At 48.4% G+C, this 9670-nt stretch overlaps 1 pseudogene; it reads right to left on the bottom strand.

Annotated features, from left to right (window-relative positions):
- Positions 1-2234: 2234 nt before the first annotated feature.
- On the bottom strand, positions 2235-2961 carry LOC108799629 (annotated as a pseudogene).
- Between the last annotated feature and the right edge of the window lie 6709 nt (positions 2962-9670).

Here is a 9670-nt window from a genome sequence, read left to right as displayed (position 1 = left end):
CCCCCTCCCCCGTCCATTAGCGGTGGAGGATCGGAGCAGGGAGGGGGGAATCCAGCCCTTCCCCTGTCACAGGATCGAGAAGTGAGCGAACGCCGGTATGTGTTCGCTCACTTCCCGATCTACTGAGCCGACCTGTGACAGTCTCATTGTCACAGGCCGGCTAGAACTTTGAGGTGAGTGAAAAACACTCACCTCATAGTTCTCCTTTAAGCCTTGAAGACTAAGATTGTTGGTTATACAGTGTTTATAGTTATGGTTTATACATATTATATTAATAAAACGTTTAATTTAAACCACAATTAAGGCCTGCAATAAAAACATTTACGTATTCATACATCTGGTGTTTTGTTATTTTTATTTGTTGCTTATATTGAGCATATTTTGGTGGGCTGTTAGTGCTAGGGGCAGTAAGTTAAAAAATTGCTCTGCCACACAAATTTAATACATTTTACACATTTGTGGGTATACAGAAATATAGTAGGAAATGTACGTTGTAGAAATACTGTTTGAAAATTCCAATGATTAAAAAATACAAAGTGCTAGAGGATGAGAGGAAATACACCACAGTAAAACCCCAGACCAAGTTCAATTCCACTGAGGTCAATTGGGTTTTTATTAATGCATTTTGGAAAGCAGTTATCGAGGAGCTTGATGAAATACCATTAGAACTTAATAAGAATAAATTGAAGAGAAAGGGAATGGAATGCTTTACAGAGAATGAAAAGTTATGAGAGTATTTGATATAACTAGGATATAAGGCCGGGAGGGGTTCCAATAATAGACAGAACTAGAACTACAGCCAAGTAGTAGAAAAGAAAGACAAATATCTGACTAGAAGACAGCAATTAAACAATTTAAGAAGAAATTGGTTAAGGTCCTTGAGGACGCAAAAAGGTGTGATTAATACAAATGAGACTGAATATTTGAATGTCAAATACCCCCAGATCACACTGATTTATATGTTGCCTAATATACAAAAGTCATTGGAAAATCATCCCAGAAGACCAATTGTATCAAGTTTAGAGTCAGTCACTTTTAGATTGTTTTAATATATTGATTTTTTTTTTTTTTAAACCTCTAGTGTAACGACTCCCATCCTATGTAAAGGATACAGAAAATGTATTGAAATGTTAATATTCTCTAGATTTTAGGTACATTTTTAGCTACATTTGATGTGACCTTATTAATATGGTGATTGAGCATTAAAGGGGTATGGCTGCTGTTCAACAATTTATAGTAGATTTAAAGATGGGAAGTAAGAATTCTCAATTTTAATAGATGTTATATGGTTAGATTCAGCCAATAACACCTTCTGGTTCAGTGGTAAACAATATAAACAGTTGTAACATAGAGCTAGGGCTTGAAATTTGTACAGTTGTATGCTATTTTTTTTTTAATGATTAAGTGGTAGAAGGGGTAATTTCCCCTAAACTGGGTAAAAACCTTATCTTATGGTGTTGATACATAGAAGACTTCTGTTTGTATGGGGTAGTACAGAAGAAGGCCTTTTAGATTTTATTGATGCTCTTAAGTACTTCATATCCGGAGCAATTTCTTACTATTTGCACAAACATGATAACATCTAAAATTTTTATCTAGAAAACAGCTTAAAACACCCAAACAATGATATGTTTTCTGAAAGCAGAGGCACTGTAGAATAAAAAAAATGCTAGTTGCAATTGTGCAAATGTTGATCAAACTAGTATTTTTAAGATAAAATACATAAAAATGTAATTTAGTGCACAGAAACAGAATATAATACCCAATTTTGGGGTAAAATATAAGGGACTGGGTCACATCGGGTAAATTGATACCAAACATGTCAAGCCTGTTGATTGATGGCCCTAGAATTACTGCTCTTACTCTGGTGTTCGCGGTGATATGTAACATGTGTGGTACAATATTTGGTTTTGTGCGTAGACGTACCCGGAACGTGTTTGCGCTTGTATGTGCATGTACGTGGGGGCTGGGGGACTTTAAAGATTTTTTTTTTTATTTCCTTTTTTTCTTTTACGGCAAGGCCGGATCAGGGAGACGAAGAACTGGGGCGGCAGTAAAGACGGCCTTCAACACGTCAAAGGCTTTCTGCGCAGTGGGGCACCAATGGAAATGGCAATTCTCTTTGGTAAGTTGTGTGATGGGGAGATGATGGAGGAGAACCCCTTAATAAACCTCTGGTAGAAGTTGGCAAACCCCACGAAACGCTGGACGCCTTTTCGGTCAGAGGGCACTGGTCAATCCAAAACAGCTGTTACTGTTCGTGGGTCCATGGCAAGGCCTGTAGTGGAAATAATAAGTCCCAGGAACTGGATGGTGTCCGTCTCAAACACACACTCCTCCGCTTTAGCATACAGTTTGTGTGTTCGTAGGCGAGACAAAACTTTGTGCATATGGATGCGATGAGCTTCCAGGGTAGGAGAAAAAAACAAGAATATCATCCAAATAGACAATCATGAAGTGGTTTAAATAGTCTCTAAAGATATTGTTCACAAAGTGTTGGAAGGTTGCAGGGGCATTGCACAACCCAAAGGGCATAACTAAGTACTCAAAGTGACCGAACCTGGTACGAAAAGCAGTCTTCCATTCGTCGCCTTCGCGTATCCGTACCAGGTTGTAGGCCCCTCGAAGGTCAAGCTTGGAGAAAACTTTGGCAGATCGGAATCTTTGAAACAGTTCAGGAACCAGAGGCAGTGGGTAACGGTTCTTTATTGTGATCTTGTTCAGATCTCTGTAGTCAATGCATGGGGAGCAATGCTGGAGACAGTAGGTGGAGCCGAAGGACACTGTCCCAGCCGACCAGTTGATTAATGGTTCATGCCTCTGCAACCAGGGTAGTCCCAAGATGACTGGAAATATGGGGGATTAAATTACGTCTAGTCGAAGGTACTCCAGATAACCCGAGTCTGTGGTGGCCCGCAGAAGGGTGGTCTCATGAGTGGTGGGGTTCATGAGGGGTCTCATGAGGTTGGTGTAGAGCCATCGGCCAGATGGATAATGAGTGGATGGGTTTTGATGCAAAGTGGTATTTCGTGCTTCCCGGAGAATTGCAGATCAATAAAACAGCTACAGGCACCAGAGTCAATTATAGCTGGGACCTGGATTGTCCTTCCCGGTATCTGCAGAGGAAGTCGGAGAGTGAGGTGAGACATCAAGTTATCATAAGTGGGGACATTGCTGGACGAGGTTGACTTACTAGGTCTGATGGGACATCCTTGCAAGAAGTGGCAGGACCCACCACAGTAGAGGCATAAGTCCTTCAGTCTACGCCATTGTCATTCCTTAGGGGTGAGGGGTGCACGAACCAAACTGAGCTGCATTGGTTCAGCCTCCTGGATGGGGGTGAAGAATGATGCTCGTACGGACGAACATGTGGTGCCATGGGTACTCGTGGGAGCAACCATGTAGGACGGGACACCCCGGCTCTCTCTTTGCGTCTTTTGCAGATCCTTCGGTCCAGCTGGATGGCCAATTGGACGGTCGGTTCCAGGGTTGAGGGGAGCCCGGCCCGTGCTAGCTCGTCCTTGAGGGTCTTGGACAACCCCAAACGGAACTGGTGACGCAAGGCGTAGTCATTCCAGGTGGTATCAGCAGCCCATTTGCGGAACTCTGCCACATAATCCTCGACTGGCCTTTTAGCCTGCTGGAGGGAGGATGAAATTGTTTCTGCAGTGGAAGTGCGTTGTGGGTCATCATATAGTTTTGCCATGGCCTCAAAAAAGGATGAAAGGGAGAGGAGGATAGGGCTTTCCTCCTCAAGCAAATGATGGCCCCAGGATTGTGGTTCCCCTGACAGCAGGGAGATGACGAATCCCACCTTGGTGGTTTCGGAGGTGAAAGTTCTAGGTTGCAAGGCAAAGTAGAGTTGGCAGGCGTTCCAGAAAGCTCTGAATCCGTGGCGGTCTCCGGTGAAGCGCTCTGGTGTGGGAACCCTTGGCTCAGGAGTTGGTGGAGAAGCCGTGTTGTAACGTCTCGCCTGGAGTGTGGCCTATAGGATACAGTGGATCGCAACTGCGGATGAGCGGGAGCGCTATAGGACGGGAATCAGAGAGCAACTTATTCTCTTTTTGCACAGTTTTGGAATAAGGCCAAGAGTAAGTTGCAGCACATCACACCCCGTATGTTCGTGAGGTTACTATAGGGAACAGCCCCCACTGTGCTGTACCCCTGATCAGCACCAGGGGGAGGACACAACAATGGACGTGTTAAGTATGCAGGTAGGATTGGGACATCTCAATGCAAGTTGGTATTCCCCGAGTGTTTAGCTTATTTATGCAATGACAGGAATGCAGTATACAATTTCCCAGAGTATTCAGGTTATATTGTACAACGACAGGAATTGCAGTATATAGTATTTCCCAGAGTACTTAGCTTATTTGTGGAAGACAGACAATGCAGCATGCGGTATTCCGGAGTACTTGCTGTTGATGAGGTTGAAGTCTCAGCTAGGATAAGGCGGTTGAGGTCTTTAGGGGGCGAGTGAGGAGCTGGTTTGGTCAGCGTCCAGTACACTCAACTGAAGACGCCGATCAATACCGGAGCTACGGCTTTTAAGCCGGGTGCTGCGTCTGGACGGGGCGGAGTTGCGTGACGCTCCTGCGTCCGACGTGGCCGCGTCACGGGGAACCAACGGAGGAAGCCTCCCACGCGCCTGTGCAGGACCTCGCTGTAAAGCAGCGGCGGACGTCTCCCTCTGACGTTGGCGGCCTGGGGCCACTGACCCACGGCGCGCCTGCGCAGTCCGTCCCTGAGCCGCGGCACCAGCACTGACCAGGCTGCGGCTGTTACAGTACCCCCTCCTTAAGGGAACCCTCCCAGGGTTTACCCGCGGAGAAGGACGGGCAGGATAGCGCCTGTGGAAGCGGGAGACCTTCAGCGGGGCATGGACATTTCCAGAGTCCTCCCACGAGTCCTCGTGTGGTCCATAGCCCTTCCATCCAATAAGGTATTGCAACCGATTTCGGAATCGGCGAGAGTCGAGTACCTCCTCTACTTCGAACTCCTCCTCCCCGGTTTGAGGAGAGAGACGTGGAACGTAGGGTGAATCTTGAGATCCGCAGGGAGAGCAAGCCGCACGGCGGCAGCGTTTACCACCTTCACCACCGCGTAGGGACCGATGAAAAGTTTGGTGAACTTGCGAGAGGGGGTTCGGAGTTTGAGATTCCTAGTAGACAGCCACACGAAATCTCCGACCTGATAGTCGGGGGGTTGGCGATGTCTGGTATCATGATAAACTTTCTGACGTTCCTTTGTGTTCAGGAGATTTGCCTTTATGGTGACTAGGTGCTGCTGTAGGGAAGTAAGGTAGTCGTCAGACGCAGGATTATTGGAACGGAGGATGTCAGAGGGGAAAGGAACAGGATGAAACCCGTAGTTGGCCTGAAAAGGCGTGCGTCTGGTAGAAGAATTTACGGAGTTGTTGTGGGAAAACTCGGCCAAGGGAAGCAGATCCATCCAGTCATCTTGGAGGTAAGTGCAGTGGCAACGGAGGAATTGTTCAAGGCATTGGTTTGCCCTCTCCGTCTGGCCGTTTGTTTGCGGATGGTATGCGCTCGGGAGGCGGTGTTCGATGCCGAGCTTCCCGCAGAGGGCTTTCCAGAATTTGGACACGAATTGCGAGCCCCTGTCCGTTATTATCCGTGCAGGTACTCCATGCAGCCGGTAAACAGTGGCCAGGAATGCTTCCGCTGTCTCCAGGGAATTTGGAAGTCGTGGCAGCGGCACGAAGTGAGCCATCTTAGTCAGGTGGTCCACAGCCACAAGGATGGGGTCCTGCCCCCTGGAGACAGGGAGGTCCACGATGAAGTCCAAGGACACCACCTCCCATGGCCTGCTAGGTATGGGAAGATTTACTAGCAAGCCATAGGGTGGGCGTCTCTCATGCTTGCAGGAGGCACATACCGTGCAGGTCGCCACGTACTCCGACACGGTCCTTCGCATCGCGGGCCACCAGAAGTACCGCTGCACGAGTTCTAGGGTCCGGTTGAACCCAGGATGACCTGCCGTAGGAGAGTCATGTAAGAACTTCAGAATTTGTACGTGCATTGAAGGGGGAATGTATAATTTGGAGTTACGGTATAGGAACCCCTCTTCGTCACTCACCAGGCCAGGGGGCCGGTGGACGTTAGCTCGAAGCTCCGTCAGGAGATGGTTTTTTAAATCTATAATGGTGGTAAGTACTCTTTCCGGGGGTATGACGGAGGAAGTTCCCCTCGCCGTTTTGGAGGTGTCACTGATTCTGGAGAGGGAGTCCGCCTTACCGTTTTTTTAACCGGGGCGGTATGTTATCAGATAGTTAAAACGATCGAAGAAAAGGCTCCATCGGACTTGTCGGGAGGGCAGTGTTTTGGTAGTTTTGAGGTATTGGAGATTCCGATGGTCCGAAAAGATGATGATAGGTTGAGGGGTGCCTTCAAGCAGGTGTCTCCAGGTTTTGAGGGCATGTTTGATTGCCAATAATTCCTTCTCTCCTATAGGGTAATTCTGTTCTGCATTGTTTAGCGTTCTGGAATGAAACGCCACGGGTGGAGTGGTGTGGAAGGTGCCATCCTCTGGGAGAGAACTGCCCCGATGGCCTAGTCAGAGGCATCTACTTCAAGAATATACTGAAAAGAAGGGCTAGGTTGCTTCAATATGGGTGCGGTAATAAATCTGCCTTTTAGGTCGTCGAAGGCTCGTTGGTGATCTGGATTCCAGACGTACTTCACGTTGGGGCTGGTGAGGGAAGACAAGGGTTTAACAACGCTGGAGAAATTCTTTATGAACTTCCTATAGAAATTAGCGAATCCCATGAATCGTTGCAAGGCCCTGCGAGACCGGGGCACCGGCCAGTTCAGGATACACTTGATCTTGGAGTCGTCCATCTGTACCCCCTCCGGGAGATAATGTACCCTAGGAAAGGAACTGTCTCCTGCTCAAAATAACATTTATCTGTCTTGGCGTAGAGACGATGGGTTCGGAGTCTGGACAGTACCGGGCGAACATGCTTACGGTGGTCCTGGGGGTTATCCGAGTATATGAGGATGTCATCTAGATAGATTACTACACATACATCTAGGATATCTCTAAAGATGTCGTTGATAAAGCATTGAAATGTAGCTGGGGCATTGCACAACCCAAGCGGCATGACCATATATTCGAATAACCCGTATCGGGTTCTAAATGCGGTTTTCCACTCATCGCCTGCCCGCATCCGTATTAGTTTGTATGCCCCTTTTAAGTCGTGTTTGGTGTAGATCTTCGCAGTCCGCAGGCGTTCTATGAGTTCAGGTATGAGGGGTAGAGGGTAGCGGTTCTTTATAGTAATAGCATTCAGTGCACGGTAATCTATGATAGGTCTGATGCTGCCGTCTTTATTGTGGACGAAGAACATTCCAGCTCCTGCAGGGGAGGTGGAAGGGCGGATGAATCCTTTCTTTAGGTTTTCTTCGAGGTAACCCTTGAGGTGGCTTAGTTCGGGTTGGGACAACTGATAAATCCTCCCTACGGGTATCGTACTGCCCGGGAGAAGATCGATGGGGCAGTCATACGACCGGTGTGGAGGCAGTACCTCTGCATTGGTTGGGTTGAATACGTCCTGGAATTCTTGGTAGTGGACAGGGATTTTGTGAGGTTGAAGAAGCAGGAGGTTCCTTGAGGGGTAGCAGGTGTTGTGGCAGTATGAGGAGTTCAGCTGTACCCCGTTCCCTGTCCAGTCGAGATCGGGTTGATGTAACCTCAGCCAAGGAATGCCGAGTATGACAGGGAAGACTGGAGAGGAGATTACATCGAAGGTCATGTATTCTCTGTGGTCATCATGTGTAGTCACCATCATGGGGTGTGTTTGAAGGTCGATTGGACCAGATGTTAAGGTGGTTCCGTCCACGAAACTGACGGACAGGGGTCTGGATTTTTTGCAAGTGGGAATACTATGTCTGGAGACCAGGTCTGCATCTATGAAATACCCACATGCGCCGGAATCCAGCAGGGCGTTAGTCTGTATTCTTTCGTGTTCCCACTGCAAGGATAAGGAGAGATATAGGTAATTTGTAGATTTAGTGTGGGGCGAGGAAATTCTAGCAATGCGACTCTCCTTACCTGCAGCCTTCCTCTTTACTGCTGGACACTCCTCCACGAGGTGGACCGATGAGGCGCAGTACATACAGAGGTTCTGCGACCGACGCCGGGATCTTTCCTCTGGGGTTATTGGACCTCTGATGAACCCGACCTCCATAGGTTCAGCTGGAGGGAGTGTGGTTGATTTGCGTGGTGTCCATGGTATTCCGGTGCTTTTCTCGTAACGACGTTCCCTCAACCGACGGTCGATGGAGATGGCGAGCTGCATGAGCTCATCTAGGGACAGGGGTAGCACTGTCCTGGCCAGTTCGTCTTTTACCGCCTCTGAGAGCCCCAGACGGAACTGGTTCCTGAGACTGATGTCGTTCCATTCCGTCTGGCGCGCCCATCTTTTGAATTCAGCGATGAAGTCTTCCACCGGCCGCTTCCCCTGGCGAGTGTTTCGAATGGTGGTCTCCGCTGTTATTTGTTTACAGGGATCTTCATATAACTGTGACATGGTGGTGACGAATCCTTCGTATGTCCCCAATAACGGGTCGTTGGTTTCTATGTATGTATTGGCCCAGGCCCTGGGCTCCCCCTCAGGTAGGAGATTAATGTACGGACCTTCACGTGGTCGGTAGGATATGACCGGGGTCTGAGCTCGAACATGAGCTTGCAAGCAAGTAGGAAGTCACTATAGTCCTTCCGATCACCCGAAAAGGTGTCGGGTAGACTCACCTTGGGCTCCGGTGCGGGAGAGCTTGGACCCAGGTTAGCTGAGGCCCCCTCGGGTGGGGTTCTCGTTACGGATTTCTAGCGTTTGGTTCTCGTTACGGATTTCCGTCACGTTCAGCGTGAGATCTTCCATCTGCTGTGTGAGGGTAAGAATGCACTGCGCTAATTCCGCTGGATACATTTGAAAAAGGGTCTTCAGTACTGTAATGTCTCGCCTGGAGTGTGGCCTATAGGATACAGTGGATCGCAACTGCGGATGAGCGGGAGCGCTATAGGACGGGAATCAGAGAGCAACTTATTCTCTTTTTGCCCAGTTGTGGAATAAGGCCAAGAGTAAGTTGCAGCACATCACACCCCGTATGTTCGTGAGGTTACTATAGGGAACAGCCCCCACTGTGCTGTACCCCTGATCAGCACCAGGGGGAGGACACAACAATGGACGTGTTAAGTATGCAGGTAGGATTGGGACATCTCAATGCAAGTTGGTATTCCCCGAGTGATTAGCTTATTTATGCAATGACAGGAATGCAGTATACAATTTCCCAGAGTATTCAGGTTATATTGTACAACGACAGGAATTACAGTATATAGTATTTCCCAGAGTACTTAGCTTATTTGTGGAAGACAGACAATGCAGCATGCGGTATTCCGGAGTACTTGCTGTTGATGAGGTTGAAGTCTCAGCTAGGATAAGGCGGTTGAGGTCTTTAGGGGGCGAGTGAGGAGCTGGTTTGGTCAGCGTCCAGTACACTCAACTGAAGACGCCGATCAATACCGGAGCTACGGCTTTTAAGCCGGGTGCTGCGTCTGGACGGGGCGGAGTTGCGTGACGCTCCTGCGTCCGACGTGGCCGCGTCACGGGGAACCAACGGAGGAAGCCTCCCACGCGCCTGTGCAGGAC

The sequence above is a fragment of the Nanorana parkeri genome, unplaced genomic scaffold (assembly GCF_000935625.1).
Source record: "Nanorana parkeri isolate BGI_ZX_2015 unplaced genomic scaffold, ASM93562v1 scaffold1773, whole genome shotgun sequence".
In the NCBI taxonomy this organism is placed as follows: Eukaryota; Metazoa; Chordata; class Amphibia; order Anura; family Dicroglossidae; genus Nanorana; species Nanorana parkeri.
The sequence above is the reverse complement of the archived record's forward strand: the minus strand, read 5'-3'. Positions and strand labels throughout refer to the sequence as shown.